The sequence below is a fragment of the Triturus cristatus genome, chromosome 2_2, assembly GCF_964204655.1.
Source record: "Triturus cristatus chromosome 2_2, aTriCri1.1, whole genome shotgun sequence".
In the NCBI taxonomy this organism is placed as follows: Eukaryota; Metazoa; Chordata; class Amphibia; order Caudata; family Salamandridae; genus Triturus; species Triturus cristatus.
This window is the reverse complement of record NC_140582.1, coordinates 902,577,407-902,594,744: the sequence shown is the minus strand read 5'-3', so window position 1 is coordinate 902,594,744 and position 17,338 is coordinate 902,577,407.

The window sequence follows — 17,338 nt, the reverse complement described above, 5'->3', positions numbered from 1 at the left end:
AGGGGGTCACCACAGTGTGGGCACTTTTCAACAATGGTACTCCCATGGATCATGAGAACTTCACCAGGGAAAATGGGGTTTTGGGCAACCTATATATGACACATGCCGCAATCCTTGCCTATGTTAAAAAGCACTGGGCCCCTAACAGAAAGGAGCCCCAAACACCCGAACTAACATAGGCACTTCATCTCATGGGAAGGGGTGTCACTTCACAAAATGGCTATATCGTGCCATCAGGGCACAGGCTGGGATCTCTCTCACTGACCTGCGCAACACATGGTCTGAGGACCTTGGGAAATAACTGACTGATAAGGAATGGGCTAAACTGCTGGAGTACCCCATGAAGCTGCTTCGCAATGCGAAGTTCAAATTCATACAATATATGATATTGCATAGGGCGTACCTAACTCTACACCGCTTACAGCGTATGCTTCCGAATACACAACACCAGTAGCCCAGGTGTAGGCTCGAAAATGCTGATATTTTACACATGTTATTGGCATGCCCTATATTAACTGTATTCTGGATGGGCGTAGTCCAGAGTATAAGAACCACGACTGGCATTCCTATAGAGCAAACAGTTAACAGCTGCGTGCCTGGTTTGCGCCGCCGCCCAAAATCACAGCAGGTGCAAATGCGCATTATTGACATGACAGTTCTAATTGCTAAATGTGCCATCACCATACAGTGTAAGTCGGCGAAGGCTCCATTGACTTATATTTGGCATAGTGAGGTGGTGCACTGGGGTAGAGAGAAGAGCGCTGCCTTCAGACGAGAGGAGGGCCGAGGCCTGCGTAGGCCCCTGATATCAATGGGATGGGACCTGCTAATAGAAGCACTTAATGCCCTTGAACCGGCACCCAGAATGAATGATGAATAGTATGATAAATATTGTACGATTCCAATTCCCCCACTATAACAGCCCCATAGTAATATACATAAGTAGTATGGTTCTCCAAATCCTACTCTCTACACAGGCATCTGTGGGCAAAACGTGGAAACCAGTGTAGACTGCATAGCTGAGTGTCTTAACTGGGGTAGATTCTGCGAGAAAGTGCCTCAATTCGTGCACTAAGCTGCCGCACTGCATTATAGAAGAGAAATGCCAAAGTGAACCATATCATCCATTGTAAACCAAGTAATCCATTGTAAACCATCATGTAGACTGAATTTTCATCCATCTCCGCTTATACTTAGAGAATCACTCCGGAGACAGCCATATTGACCAAAATTATTTATTTTTGCATATTCAGATGCCTTCTGTCGCCCATCCAGGCTTAAACATTAGCATGTGCTGTCAATAAAATTTCGATGCGGACACATTTGATAACCCAATGCATTTCGAACAATAATGTTCTTCGTCAGGGGTTTGCTGTAAAAACAAAATCGAAAATCACTTTTAACTAACCATACAAACATGAGCTCTCAAAAGCTCACATGGTGTTGTCAACACTTGCATTAGTCTAAATTTAAACCTCTACGAGTCTACCATACTTTATTGTTGCCTCCCCCTTACCATAACTGTAACGGAAAATGAAATACAAACCACCTTTCCTAAACTCCCCACTACGTTCACATGAAAATTCCCTTATTACCTTAAAAATGCTGAATCCGGCATACTCGACCTTTACATGCCACGCTGGTAACTAAAAAGATCAAACATCATTCTCTCTCCCCAATTGTCTCAGTATTTAACTGGTTCTCACACGTGAAACTAATCCCATTTCTAAATTGAATAAAAATAAAACTCTCTTGCGCGTGCGCGTTAACCAAAGCTAAAACCTACACATCCCATAATGCACTTCTCCCTCTACACGAGAACAAACCAAAGTAACACCACCCGCGCTAATTCCCATCAATTATAGCGATCGCGTGCTGCAAGTGACTAAACTACATAAGCATCAAACATTACATGCCATAACATAAACAAAAGTGTAAAACCATCTATGTGCTTAAAACACAAAATGTATGACAAATAAACAAAACGTCATGCTGTTGATCAAAATGCAAGTTTACACAATCAGAGGCTGCCCCACATTCTTAGATCAGTTAACGTGCCATATCGTCCATAAAACATTCGAAATGTCTGTTGTTTCTCTGTCTCCGGGATGACGCTTATCACTTAATCAAATACTTTTTGTCTGCCGTCCTTGTAAACCATTAGGGTGCATGCTCGCATCGGGATGATGAAACATTGCGAAGCAGATTGCGGCTGCACACCTTCCCTTATGTCTTTGAATTTTTGTTGAAATTGCCAAAATGTTGCGTGCGGAACAGCGCCGTGTACCATCCCACCACGGCATATCATAGATTCTGCGAGAAAGTGCCTCAATTCGTGCACTAAGCTGCCGCACTGCATTATAGAAGAGAAATGCCAAAGTGAACCAGTGGGGTAGAGCCAGCCAAGAGGGGTGGGTGTAGGGAAGTTTAGATGTTATGTTATCACAATGGCACTCATGCATAGCCTTTCTTCTCCAGGCATTACTGTAGAAATGCATATGCAATATAACCTGTACCGAAGATATGTAGTGCCTAAGAATAGATACAGACTAATGACAGTGAGGTATACAATGTATGGTATTATTTCCAATGTATTGCATATTTTACTGGGCATATACATGTTTCGTAGAAAAGAAAAAGAGAAAAACAATAAAGTGTGTTAAAAAAAGGAATATGCAGAGCTTACATGTGAGTGAGTGCCTTGTGTGTTTAGGTGTGGTTAAGTGAAAGAGATGCAAGCAAGTGCATTCAAAACAAGAAAAAGAGGGTGCAAATAGGAAAGATGAGGTGTATGATATGCAGATGGATGGTCAAAGGGTGTAGGTGTCTATCATAAATGATTGAGAACCACCCCTTCCACAGGCCTCAGTAATGTTTAATTCACATTCTCAAAATTTCAGAACTGAAACATTGTCATTATTAATTACATAAAACAAAAGCATTGTTGTTACTCAGTTATCTTAAAGAGCTAACAACCATTGACAAAGCCATTAGTCCAGGATGATTTTAGGTGTATATCAGTTGTTGCATTATATATCTGGATGTGATGACAGAAAGCACAGTGGGGAACCTAAATACTGGATGAGCATCTGCCACAATGACTGGAAACGGGTGGAGGTTCAACCCCTCCTCAAGAAACCATCGGACGGCCCAACGGACCTGAAAAACTATCGGCCCATCTCTCTCCTCCTTTTTGCGGCCAAAGTCACCGAGAGACTCGTAAACGCAAAGCTGAACGCCTTCATAGAAGAGAACGCCATCCTGGATGCCTCCCAGTCAGGATTCTGCAGCAACCACAGCACCGAGACCGCCCTTTTTGCCGCCAATGATGACATCCGCATGCTACTCGACCAGGGACACACCGCAGCTCTCATCCTTCTAGACCTTTCCACAGCCTTCGACACAGTTTCACATCGCACCCTCGCAGCCAGACTGTACAACGCTGGAATACAAGGAGCTGCCCTCGACTGGATACAATCCTTCCTCTCCGGCAGAACCCAGAGGATCCGACTCCCTTCCTTTCTCTCCAAAACCATGGAGATGAACTGCGGAGTACCCCAGGGATCATCACTCAGCCCCACCCTCTTCAACATTTACATGGCCCCCCTCACCGCCATCGTCAGACAGCATGGGCTCAGAATCGTATCCTACACCGATGACACCCAGCTCATCCTCTCACTCGCAAAGAATCCTGAAGACACCAGACTCTGTTTCCAGGAAGGTATGAAGAAGGTGGCAGCCTGGATGAAGGACAGCTGCCTGAAGCTAAACTCAGAGAAAACCGAGGTCCTCATCCTCAGGCCCGCACCTTTGCCTAGGACAACACCTGGTGGCCCTGCACCCTCGGGAGCCCACCCACCCCTACAGACCACACTTGGAACCTCGGCATCATCCTTGACTCCTTCCTCTCCATAAACCGCCAGATCAACGCTGTTGCCTCCACTAGTTTCAACTGCCTTCACATCCTCCGTAAGACTTTCAAATGGATCCGCCCCAATTGCAGAAGGACCGTCACCCATGCACTCATTCCCAGCAGACTGAACTACGGCAACGCCCTTTACGCCGGAATCAACAAAACTCTTCTACAAAGACTCCAGACCATCCAGAACGCCGCAGCCAGACTCGTCCTTGGGACACCGCGCCATGAGCACATGACCCGACACCTACGAGGACTCCACTGGCTCCCCGTAGAGAAGAGGGTCACCTTCAAACTCCTCACCCATGCCTACAAATCCCTCCACAACATTGGACCCAAATACCTCAATGAGAGAGTGTCCTTCCACGTACCCAAGAGGAACCTCCGCTCCGCTGATTTCCCCCTGGCAGAGGTCCCCCACATCCGCAGAAACGGAACCGGAAGGAGAGCTTTCTCCTACATCGCGGACAAAACCTTGAACGACATCCCTGTGAACATCAGACACTCCCCAACCCTGCACATATTCAGGAAGGACCTCAAGACCTGGCTCTTCAACTGATCCAGAGCTGCCCTTCCCCTGGGGCCTTGAGACCCTCATGGGTGAGTAGCGTGCCTTATAAACCCCCTGATTGATTGATTGATTGGATGCTGGAAAGTGGATTATTAATAGGGGAAAATGTATATCTGCCACTGGCAATAAGGCCACTAACACAGTATAGCGCTCAGAATACGTCTCATTCCCAAGCTCAACCCTTGGTAGCTTGGCTGCGAGCAGGCAGGCTTAACTTCAAAGACAGGTATGTAAAGCATTTAAAAACACCAATTCAGTAAATAATTGAGACACAATGCACAATAAAATTCTAACATCAATTTATAAAAATTGGAAATATTTGTATCTTTAAGATGATGCCAAAACGACAAAAATTCAATGTAGGAAACCGAAGATATCAATTTTGAAAGATTCGCATTATATAGCACAGATAAACCTATATCGTCTTATCGGGACATCTGGTTGCGATAGACTGGGTCAAACTCAAGGTTTTAGGCCCTCCATGATGAAGTCTTGCACGGCTACCCCTCGCAGTAGGTCTCGGTCAAAGTTTTTTCCTTCTGACTTAGAAACTTTTCTGGAGCTTTTCTTCCTGGTGTCTCTTGAACCTCTCGGCCAGTCTGGATTAGGTGAGGGTACACCGGATTGCCTTTTGACGAGCTCCCGGTCAAACTTATGGAAGTCCGTCCTCCGGAGCATTCCAGCGGGATGAAGCAAGGATCCAGGCTGACTCGCGGTTGAAGGCAGGCGGCTTGGTTCCCACTGTTGCTCCCAGTCATCTTTTCTTTGTTAGGACTTAGAATCTTTTATGGAGATTTTTCTTGCGGGGTCTCTCTATGCTCTTCACCAGGCTGGATTCGATGAGGGTTGAGCGGCCGCGAATGTTGCTACTCCAGGTGAAACTCTGGAAGTCGGACCCACAAAGCTTTTCAGCGGGACGACCCTGAACACCAGACCGGCTCGGGGTTGAAGGCAGGCGGCTTGGCTGGCCAGGTTGAGTCGGTACACTTATGGAGCTTTTTCCCAAAGTTGCTCCAAACTCCTCCAAATTTCTGGAACATCTAAATGAACTTCCCTAAAGGGCAATAAAGTGTCTCAAACTTACTCCAAGGGTCTGGAAGCTCCAAGATGATCCTTGAAAGTTGAGGACTTCAGTTCCCACAATCCACTTGGGCAAAACCCTTCCAAATCCACTGGTAGTGCTCCAGGTTGCGGATTCTTGGTGGTGACGTTCCAGGTGAGCTCTTTAGTCCTTTTACAGCAAGGTAGACTATAGGGCTATAGTTCCAGATGGTGCAGAAGTTGAAATCTTCAGAGTGCAGGCCTTAGAGATTGCACATCAAACTTCTCAGCATGGCCCTTTTTGATCTCTTACATTTCAAACCGCAGACCTGAGAGTCTCTGCCCCTCTCAGATACTTATTCCAAGCAATGTCCAATGGGGGACAGCTTACCAACCAAAGGTATGACCACATCCTTCAAAGTGTGGCACTATTTTGTCTAAGCGTGCACCAATTCTTCCAAATTCATCATGGCTGATTTTCCAGCATGGAGAGAAGAGCTGGCTAAACACAGCCCTAGGATGGCTAATCTTCATAGTTTCTTCCCCTTGCATCTGCTCATTCCTTCCTTAAGCCTAGCAAAAAAAAGAATAGAGTTGTAATTGACACTGGTGTCTTCCCCTTCCTTTGAAGTCCATTGTTTACGACTCCTCACACTGCTCTGGCATTCCTGCATAACAAAACACTGTCCTCCCAGCAGAGCTGGTTAACCCAAGGGCCTCTTTATCATCCCTTCAAAGAAGCCAGTCTAATCCACTTAACTCTGACCAATCAGGACAGACCACTGGACGGCTGAATCTTGGCTTACAGACAAGAAAGTCTTATAACTTCTTGTCTGTACATTGTAGGAGAAATTCAACAATATCATATTGTTGGATTTACCAATACCATTCTGGGAAGTCTTTGAATGCTATGTTTATCATTCTCCTAACAGGATCTATTGGATAATAACTTCTTGCCATGTTAACCTATGTGGCAGGGGATTTGCAATGGGACAAATGACTTGGGCCATATTTCCAGCACCAGGGCTCATAAAACATATTTTATAAGTACTCTGCATACACCTTCAGGACCCCAACCCCTGGAACACCTAGGGAGGCTTTAGGGGTTTTCAATGTGTAGACATATTGCAGATCCTCCCTCTACAGTGCTCCTAGCACCAACGTCGAGTTTTTGCAGCACTGTATCACAATGTGGGGAGTCAAATGTGCAAGGGCATATAAACCTCATTTTAAAAGTGTCCTCCTTATAAATGGGGTACCTAATATGCACAAACATTGTAGGTTATCCATTTTTAAGTGCCCCAAACACCAAAGTCAAGTTTGGGCACAATTTACATTTTAAAAGCAGTCCTTCAACACTGAGCTACTTGTAAACTGACCTCAGGTTTCAGTAGGGCACACATGCAAGTGCAGAAAGGGCTGCTGGCCTCTAGACTGCCATGCCCTATTATATGTATGTATGTATGTATTTTCATTTATAGAGCGCACTGTAACCCTACGGGCATCCTGGCGCTAACGACACAGTGGAGATACTTAGCAACAAATAGGCCCATAAGAATTATGCTCTAGGAAAGAGCCAAGTCTTAATCTGCTTATGGAACGGTGTCAAATCCTGAACCTGTCTTAGCTCTAGAGGAAAACTATTCCACAGACGGGCGGCTGTGACGCTGAAAGCTCGACCCCCCAAGGTGGATCTCTTCATCTTAGGTATCCTGGCCAGCCTGGCTGCCGAGGAGCGCAGACTGCGCGTGGGGATATACCAGCTAAATAGGCGTTGCAGCGGTCCAGGGCCAAGCCCATGAAGAGCCTTAAAAACGAAGCACAGATATTTAAACAAAATTCTCTGTTGCACAGGGAGTCAATGTAGCTCTGATAATGCCTTGGTACTTGATGCTTTGCGCGGTCTCATAAGGGCAAGATTTGCAGCTGCTGCCTGGATACGTTGGAGTCGTCGGATCAGGTAGCCAGGGGACTCGAGCAGCAGGGCATTACAGTAGTCCAGGAGAGTAAGAATGGTACAGCGTACCACTGTACCTCTGACATGGGAGGGAAGCAGTGGTAAAACTTTACGTAGGCCTCTCATGATCATGTGGCAGTTCGAGGCCATTTTATTAACATGTGACTCCAGAATCAGCTTCTCAGTCTTCACAGGAACCAGGAGTGTGTCCAAAGGAAGGGGCCAGAAATTAGAAGGCAAAGCATGTGGCACTTTGCCAACTGCACAGTGCAGAATCTCAGTTTTAGCACTGTTGAATTGCAAGGCATTATTTTTCAGCCAGGACGCCATTTCTGTCATACATTTGTGGAAAGTGATTAAAGAGTCCGCATGGTCCCCCTCCAGGGAGACAATCAATTGTGTGTCATCAGCGTAGTTAACTGCCCTGATGTTGTTAGTTTTAATGATTTGGACCAAAGGTCACATGTAAACATTAAACAGCACCGGGCTGATTGAAGAGCCCTGAGGGACACCATGTTTGTTAGACAGGAAATCTGATTGATACGGAGGCAGAAATACTGCCTGCCGTCTGTCCGAGAGATAAGAGCAGAGCCACTTCAAAGCCAGATCTGTAACTTCCGCCTCCTCGAGTCTTTGCAAGAGAATATCATGGTAAACCGTATCGAATGCGGCGGATAGGTCTAGCAATATCAATGTTGCAGAGTGCCCCTTATCCGCACGCATCCGAAGATCGTCCAAAACGGTGACCAGTGCGGTTTCGGTCCCATGCCCTGGGCGGAAGGCAAACTGATTCTCCTCCAGCTTGTGGTTGCCCTCCAGGAAACCAGAGAGCTCCTGACTAACCAGGCGCTCTACTATCTGAACCGGGAAAGGCAACAAGGATATAGGACGATAATTCCCATAGCAAGCGGGGTCCAGCGAAGGTTTCTTCAAGAGGGGAGAAACCAACGCATCCTTCCAGCAGGACGAAACCACTCCACTATTGAGTTACTGAGTAACAATCTGGTGAAGATGCGGAAATGTCTCAGGACCCAGTGCCTTCCAGAATTTCTGAGGGATAGGATCCATCGGAGAGCCAGAACACACTTTCTTGGCCAACGTAGTAAACTCCTCCCCGGAGGGGCAGGTCCAATGATCAAGAGAGGGCCCTGCCAGAGACAATTTTTCCCCGGAGTCCGTGCAGCCGGAAGGGTTAGCTATCAGTGAGTCCGCCCCACCCTTAGTGCTTAGCAAGGGGTCAGATTGCAGACCCTCAATAATTCCTTTAATTTTATTATGGAAGAAGGCTGCCAGCCCATCACATAATTCCTGAGAAGGAATAATCTTGTTCCCCATGCACTCTGGGTTGGTAATGCTTCTCAAAATGTTAAAAACGCATTTCACACTATTAGGTGCTTTCAAAATAAGGTCCGCAAAATACGACGCCTTAGTGGTTGCTATAGCTTTTTTGTATCTGGCTAACAGATCCCTCCAGATAATTTTGTCGCTATCTGAGTACTGGCTGCGCCACTGCCTCTCTGCATGTTTACACTGAATCTTAAAGGTCCTTAATTCCTCCGAAAACCATGGCGCAGAGGGAGATCCCCGTTTCCTATGCCGCTTCAGAGGAGCGGACAAATTAATAGTATTTACCAAGTGCCTACACAGCGCCCCATAGTTTTCATCAACCGACTTCCCCGGATCAAAGAGGGGGATCGCACCAAAAAGTGGCGCTGATTGGGCTTTCCTCATAAGGGCCTTCCAATCCCTAACCAAGACACTCCTTTCCTCCCTGGTAGGGAGCCTAATTCTTGGGAATGGCAACATTCGAAATTTGACCAGATGATGGTCAGACCAATCCACTGGTAGGATACTGTCCATAGCCACCACATTATCCCCAGCGAATACCAAATCAAGTACATGGCCAGCCGCATGGGTGGGCTCCAACACTCGTTGCGGCAGATCAAGGTTGGCGCACGATTGAATAATAATATTGTAGGCTATTTTCAACGTTGCATTGGGCCAAAGGTTAAGATCTCCCAGAATCAGCAATCTGTGGTGAGTAAGTGCCAAATTACTGATCACATCGAGAAATTGCTGTTGTGACTGTTCACTTACAGCCCCTGGGGGTCTATAGCAAACCAGGCCAGTCAGGAAATGGCCAGACCTGTCCTTTAATGAAAAACCCAGAGTTTCCATATGCGGAATCTCATCTATATCCAGTGGCGAGAAGTCCCACATTTCTTTATAAATGATCCCGGTTCCTCCCCCCCTGCCGCTAGATCTTGGCTTATGAAAGGCTTTAAATCCCGAGGGGCACACTGACCCCAATTCTAGGTCCAGCCCGGGCTCCATCCAAGTTTCCGTCATAAACAGTGCATCTAGATTATGTTCCTCAATTAACAGTTGAATTTCTGTAGCGTGCTTAGGGAGTGACCTAACATTGAGGAGACCACAATTCAACCCTTCCTCATGTAATGAGCAAGCAACATTCCTCAGCCCAGGCCTTGACTTAGGCACCCCCGAAACCAGACTACACTTACCTAGCTCATACAACTGCTTCAAAGTGTAGCATTGCCGCGCAGTGTCCATATCCCCGCAAGGCAAAGAGACTGGAGCGACATCATCTGTGGCGCAGGGCGCGACCGAGGCGCAGACGGGCGCAGACGGGCTTGCCTTTGGCGTTCCTTTAGCACACCGCTGGCGCGCCCGCTGCGCGCGTCCGCTGCGCGGTCGCTCCAGAGCGACGTAATATAGCCGCCACAGACAAAAGACTAAAATGCAGACCTCCTAGCAAGACAGCGCCAGTTCAGGTCTTTACTCGTGTATTCGTTTATTTATTTTTATAAACAACTGTGGTCAGCTAAAATAAATGTGGAGCTAAAAGTTCTCAACACTATTACAGTTCTTCATGTGCAAAATAGCAAGGATTTTCTAAAAATTTGCAAAATCACAGATTTAAAACACGATTCGTAGCTTCATTCACCCGGCCCAATCCCAAGCGTCACTCCATACAATGTGTCTAGTGGTGCGCGGCCGCTCCAGAGCGACGTAGTATAGCCGCCACAGACAAAAGACTAGAATGCAGACCTCCTAGCAAGACAGCGCCAGTTCAGGTCTTTACTCGTGTATTCGTTTATTTATTTTTATAAACAACTGTGGTCAGCTAAAATAAACGTGGAGCTAAAAGTTCTCAACACTATTACAGTTCTTCATGTGCAAAATAGCAAGGATTTTCTAAAAATGTGCAAAATCACAGATTTAAAACACGATTCGTAGCTTCATTCACCCGGCCCAATCCCAAGCGTCACTCCATACAATGTGTCTATGCTGGGGACTTAGTGGTAGTTTCAATCCCCCTGACCTATTATGTACTAGGGCATTATAGGGAAGGCCATGCCAATCACAGGGGTACCCCTACCCATATTGTACCCTAGTATATGTAGGTGTTATTACTGTATTCTAAGTGTCTCTTTCAGCAAAGCACTCGCCTGGGCCTGGTTAAGCAGAGCCCAGGGTCAGTCAGAGTCAGTTACCATCAGTATCAGTCAGAAAAAAGTTGGGGGTGCCCAGGGCACAGGATGACTTTGCGACAGTGGAACACTATGAGAATCACAGAAATGTAGGGGGAGATTTGTCAATATTTGTTGCAGTGCAACACAGCAAGACATATTGCTACACTGTGCTTCCTGAAAGGGAGAGGGGATGAATGTGCCAGATCTTGCATTATATGGAGCATCCCTATCCTCTCCTTGTGCTTGCCCACTTTTGGCTGCCTAGCATCAAATCAGTCACTCTTGTGTCATGGTGTAGGCAGGATTGTTTCCTGCACAAAAACAAGTCTTCTGAAGAATTTTCCTGTTTCTGCATGTGAAGCAGAATGCAGCATACATAGAAGGAGGAACAAAGGTGATAAATAAAGATATTCCAACTCGTTACAACTCCCCATAAAAGGCATAAAATGTTGACATATTCCCAAATCTACCACTCATGGTAAACCTGTGAAAGCGCCAAAATGCATTGGTGGATGCGTGGGAAAACCATTGCTCCCCGCAAGGAATGCCTCCCTGGGGCAGGATATAGCACGGGTAAATGCATTGCATTACAGAAGATTTACCAAACACAGCAGGGCCATGCAAGGTGACATTGTGTCTTTAGTGTTTTATTGCCCTTGTGTTACCTTGCATTACGACAGGGCAACGCAACACTTTGGTAAATCTGGTCCATTGTTTATTTGTTTAAGCCACGCCATTAATTATATAGGCCACAATCTTTTAGAGACCACTCACTTTTTTCATTTCACTTGAAGCCATGGGGAAGACCCTTTGCTGACTTCCCTCATGTTTTCTCCTAATGTTCCATCAAGTTCCAAAAAACGGTATGCATGTTATTTTTTCAGTTTCATAATGCAGAAATGTACATTTCTTTATGGATCCTTGTGCCTCTATCCACCACCTTCCCTTCTGTCTTGGAGGCATATATTTAAATGTATGTACTCCTACTTATCTAGTTTGTTTCCAGGAACTTTCAGTTCTGCTTTTACTTTTACAGGATGCAAAACTACAAGTCTCAGAATGAAACCAAACTGTAGATGTGAGCGAGCCACTAAAAGCTTGAGTAAGGGTCCAGCCACATTCCTGGCTCAGCTCGAGGACCTATAAGAACCTTACACCCAGAACAAGACAAGCCTTTGTTGGAGATGACATCCTGGCTACACCTGCTGACCATTTAACATGAGGAACAGGGTTTGAACACCGGCCTTCACTCCACATTCTGTCAACCCTGTATAACCTCACTGTGCAGTCAGTCTCTTGTGAAGAGCTGTTATGTCCTTGAGCAAGATTTGCGCTATGCAAGTCTATCCAAAATAAAATGTGGATTCTGCCTCTCACTCATGCTCTAATGTCTTCCCCTATGATTTATGGACAAAGCATTAACCTTTGATGTCAGAAATAGATACCTACCTAGTAGCTAATTACACAGTGTGAAACAAGAAAATCTAGGATAAAGCACAGCTTCCCTGCTTGATCAGATTGTGTGATCCTAGGCAAATACCTTAGTTCACCGAATCTCCTTTTTGTTCATTATACCTCCAAGTCGATGCAAAATTGTAGTCCTATGTCTATATTTGTCTGAGGTCCCAGTGTAAGGTCTTGCCTAAGACAGTGTAGGCACTGTTGCTTGTGAGATTTTTTGTTAACTTAAACTTAAAAGAGGCTTAGAGTCTGAACATTACTTACCATTAATTTTGCTTTTTTAAATGAATTGTGCTTTTTGGATAAACACCATTATCCCTTTTTGGATTTTTAGACGAATCCCCCGAAATGTCAAAGATCTATACATTTATAGTTATGTGGTACCAAATCTCACTGCCAATCATGGTGTTCTGATTCAAACCTGTGTATCCAAATTATTGTTATTTTGATAAAATTACCTGAGAGGAAATTGTCTTTCTGCTGGTGATAATGATATGTTTGCTTTGTGTGAGATCTTAACTTATAGAAAAAGGAATCCTTTATGTCAATTCTTGATATAAGGAACAATTAGACTGCTCCAGATACACAATTAATGCTATTCAGCACTGGTACTTAAACGGCAACACTTCATCTCAATTAATATTTATCTCAGAGTAAATACGTATTATAATTACTGAGTCAAGAATAATTGTAACCAAAGGTCGGCCAAGTTGTTTATAAACCAGTTGTTATTGTGGAAGGAGCTTTGATTTTCCTGTATGTGTCAGTACTTCATGAATAGGAGAAAAGGAGTATTTCCTGAGTCATTTAAGGTAGCTTGCAAGTAGATGAAATGGACCTTTGGGGTGAATATTATTACAGTCTTATGTTACATTCTGTCTGTAAGTCATCTGACAACCATAACTGCTGCTTTCCTTTTGGTGATGCTGTTTATAACTATTATGGTTAAATCAAAAGTACCTTCTTGAGTACCTTCATGTATGTGGGTCCAGGGGACAGTACATATTTGTTAAGAGGGTGCCAAATATTTTGCCTGTTTCCCTCCATGTCTTGTCTGGAATTCACTTTTGTTGGTTTTAGGATTCTGTGCACTTTATCACTGCTAATCAGTGCTAAAGTGCTTGTGCTCACTCCCCTAATAATTTTAAATAGTTTTTCTCTTGATTGGCATATTTAATTTAATTTTAGGGTCCTTTGTAGAATGGTATACCATGTACCCAGGGCCTTTAACTTAAATGTTTCTAGTGGGCCTTCAGCACATTGTGTGCCACCCACTAAGGTAGCTCCTTATAACATTCCCCAGGTTTGCCATTGCAACCTGAATGCAGTTTTAAAGCTGCTCATTCGACTTAGCAATATAACCCTGTTGCCAAGCCTCAAACTCCCCTTTTATTACACATACGCCATGCCTAAGGTAGGCCCAAGGTAGCCCACTGGGGAGGATGCATTATAATTAAAAGGTTGGACTTGTACTTTACATGTCATGATAGTAAAAAACTCCTACATTTGTTTTTCACTTCTGTGAGGACTACATGTACCATTGGATAATACTGGGTTGCCTTTTACATTTAATAAGGGCTAACTTTTGTATGGGCACAGATAAGCATTTCATGTTTAGTACCTCTGTGGCCAGTTCTCTCATGATTTTAGGTGCTAGTTTTTACTAAAACCTTTACAGATTCATAACTCTGAGTATACAAATTAGATTTATGTCATTTTGGTGTCAAATAATTTAATACAATTTCTTGTTTTGTTTTTTCACTTTATTACTGTTTGTGGGTTGCATAAATACTGTGCACATTGTGGCTCTTTCTTGACCAGGCAAACAGAGGGAAAATTGAAAAATGATTCATTTTCCCTCAGCATCGTCCCTTGAAATCCCCCCTTACCCGGACCCACCGCCTCACCGATGTTACTTGCCGGGACTGCGGCTAGTGTTAACCTCGATGGGCTGCTAGAATCAGAGGCAGGGGATGACACCCATGGCTTTCTAGCAACTTTTATTGCAAAACTGTGTCAACATTAGATGACTTATTAAATTTTAGAGAGCGCGCTGATTGAGACAAAGAAGAAACACCAACAAGCATGAGCCGAGTTAGATAATAATGTCTTTCATTAGCAGCCGACTTCTTCCATAAGACCATATTGCTCAGGAAGAAATTCTTAGCTTTATGCCTTCTTCTGAAACAGAGGCTTCAGGAATGGTCCCATAGACCCTGTGAGGATAAGTATGAGCCCAGGTTAATAATAATGTGTCACAATTGCAGCTGGTATTTTTAATACAACCAATTTGCTTGTGAAAAAATTATTTTATTTTACGCCCCCTTCTGAAACAGAGAGGCTTTAGGAATTGCTTCATAGACCGTTTGATGATGTTATTGACATTTGATGGCAGATCAAGGGAATTGTATTATCCTAGTACCTTAAACATTTTCTGGATTCTCTGAAACAAACTTTGATGGTGGTAGCATTGACACCTCATTATGGAGGAGCACACCTTGTTAATAATTCTTCAGATATACTTCGCAATATTCTGGTTGAATCTCCTCCTTTGTATGTGAGAAATAAGCATCCTGTTCTAGATAAAACCCATGATGATACACCCTCAAGGGACAGAGATAAGTCCAGATATCCTCTCTAGTCATGATGGATTGAACTCCCTTATCCTAAACTTTGAATGATTGAGACGTAGCAAGATACTTTGTCTTCTGCATTGCTATGTTAACATTTTTGTAGTGCTTTATTAACATTGAAAATTGAGAACAGGTCAAATGCAGTAGAGTGGCCAAGTAGCAAGCAGGACAGTTGAAGGATAGCTCATCCTTAAAAAGGCAGATGCACTTGGTTTATAGCCCCTTTCATTTTCATGAGCAACCATATGCTCTACTTCCAGCCAAAGTCATTGAGGAAGCTATCAACTCCCAACCCTCTGAGTTCATCAAAACAAACAGGCTTCAAAAGCAACAACAGCACCAAGACTACTCCCCTTGCCACTAATGACGATATCTGCACTCTCCTACACCTGTGGTGAAACTGCTGCACTCATACTCTTGGACCTCTCAGCTGCCTTCGACACTGTCTCCCATCACACCTTCTACACAAGAGTCCATGATACAGCCATCCATAACAAATCACTAGAATGGATCCGCTACTTCCTCACAGGGTATACATAGAAAGTCAGACTCCCACCGTTCAACTCAAAACCCACAGAGATAAGCTGCAAGATGCCTAAGGGATCTCCTTGAAACCAACCCTCTTCAACATCTACATTACGGTGCTTGCAGCCATCATCAGAGGCCTTAGACTCAACACCGTCTTCTGCGCTTAAGACACCCAGCTGATTCTGTCCCTCACAGACAAATCCACAACCGCCAAGAACAACCTTACACAGTGGCCACCTGGATGAAGGATATCTGCCTCAAGCTTAGCTCCAACAAGACCGAAATCCTCATCCTGGGATGCACCCCCTCCACCTGGAACAGCTCCTGCTTGCCTGCAGCATTTGGAACTCCCCCCACACCCACAAACCATGCATGAAACCTCTGCATCATCCTGGACTCCTTGATCTCAATGAACTGCCAAATAAATGCTGTTTCGTCCTCCTGCTGCTGCACGCTCTACCTGCTTCATAAGATCTTGAAGTGAATCCCCACCAAGTCCAGGTAAACAGTCACCCATTCGCTCATCAGAACCAGATTCAACTACAGCAACAGACTTCTATGCTGACACCATCGAGAAACTCCAAGAGAAACTGCACAACATACAGAATGCCTCTACCAGACTCATCCTGAACATCCCACACTACAGCCACGTCATTGACCACCTGAGAGACCTTCACTGGCTACCTATCAACAACAGAATTACCTTCAAGCTCCTCACGCATGCCTACAAATCTCAACAAAGCCAGACCTGCAAACATGAACCACCCCCTCTCCTTCTCCACTCCCACCAGATATCTTTGCTCCACCTGAATGGCCCTTGCCACCATCTCATGCGGGGCTAAACTGGGAACCAAAATCAAAAAAATGCTCCCCACCCTGGCAGCCCACCGGGGAAAAGCCCGGTGCCTGCTACGGCTAGTCTGGCCCTGACCCCATGGATCCAAAAGACCACAGCTGGAGGAAGATGCTTCTCCTACCTCGCTGCGTAGACCTGGAACTCCCTGCCTCTGCACCTCAGGCAATCACCATCGCTGTTGCAATTCATGAAGGTCCTCAAGACCTGGCTCTTTGACTGAACCACAGACCCTCTCCCTCAGCACCTTGAGAGCCTCAAGGGTAAGTAGTAACGCTATACAATAAACCTGATTGATTGACAGATAATAGGTAACTACTTCAACTAGAAACCAAAACTCGGAGTCTATATTGTCAGAGAATTCATCAATACGCTAATATTTAACCACTTGCCCTATCGGTGTGAAGGTCAGCTAATTCATACGGGGACCCATACTGTCAACTTGGTCTTTGATGCCTGACTGCTTACAGAGTGGACATATACTTATTAAAACCATCTCTCTCTTTGGCCTCTCAATGGAATTGGTCTCAGAATTTACATCATATTGAAGAAAGTGGTGCAACCTTGTGGGATACTTGTGCTTACTAGATGATTCAAGGCCAGACAGAAGTTAACTTACAGGCTCTTACACTGAACACATATAAATTCAACAATAGCCTTCTGTTGTAAGGCACAAAGTCTCTACTCCACATCAAAGGGTGACATTATGACACAGTGAAAATTCCAGTACGCTTCTGGCCTTTCAACTGAGGCAGAGAGATCCAAAGTGAACTATCCTGGTAGTTTATGACATAGATAACCCATTCCTTAACTACCCAGTGCCATAACTAAGGAGTTTGCGCTTCTTTGTATTGTATTCTGTAGGCTTTGGAAACCCTATCACA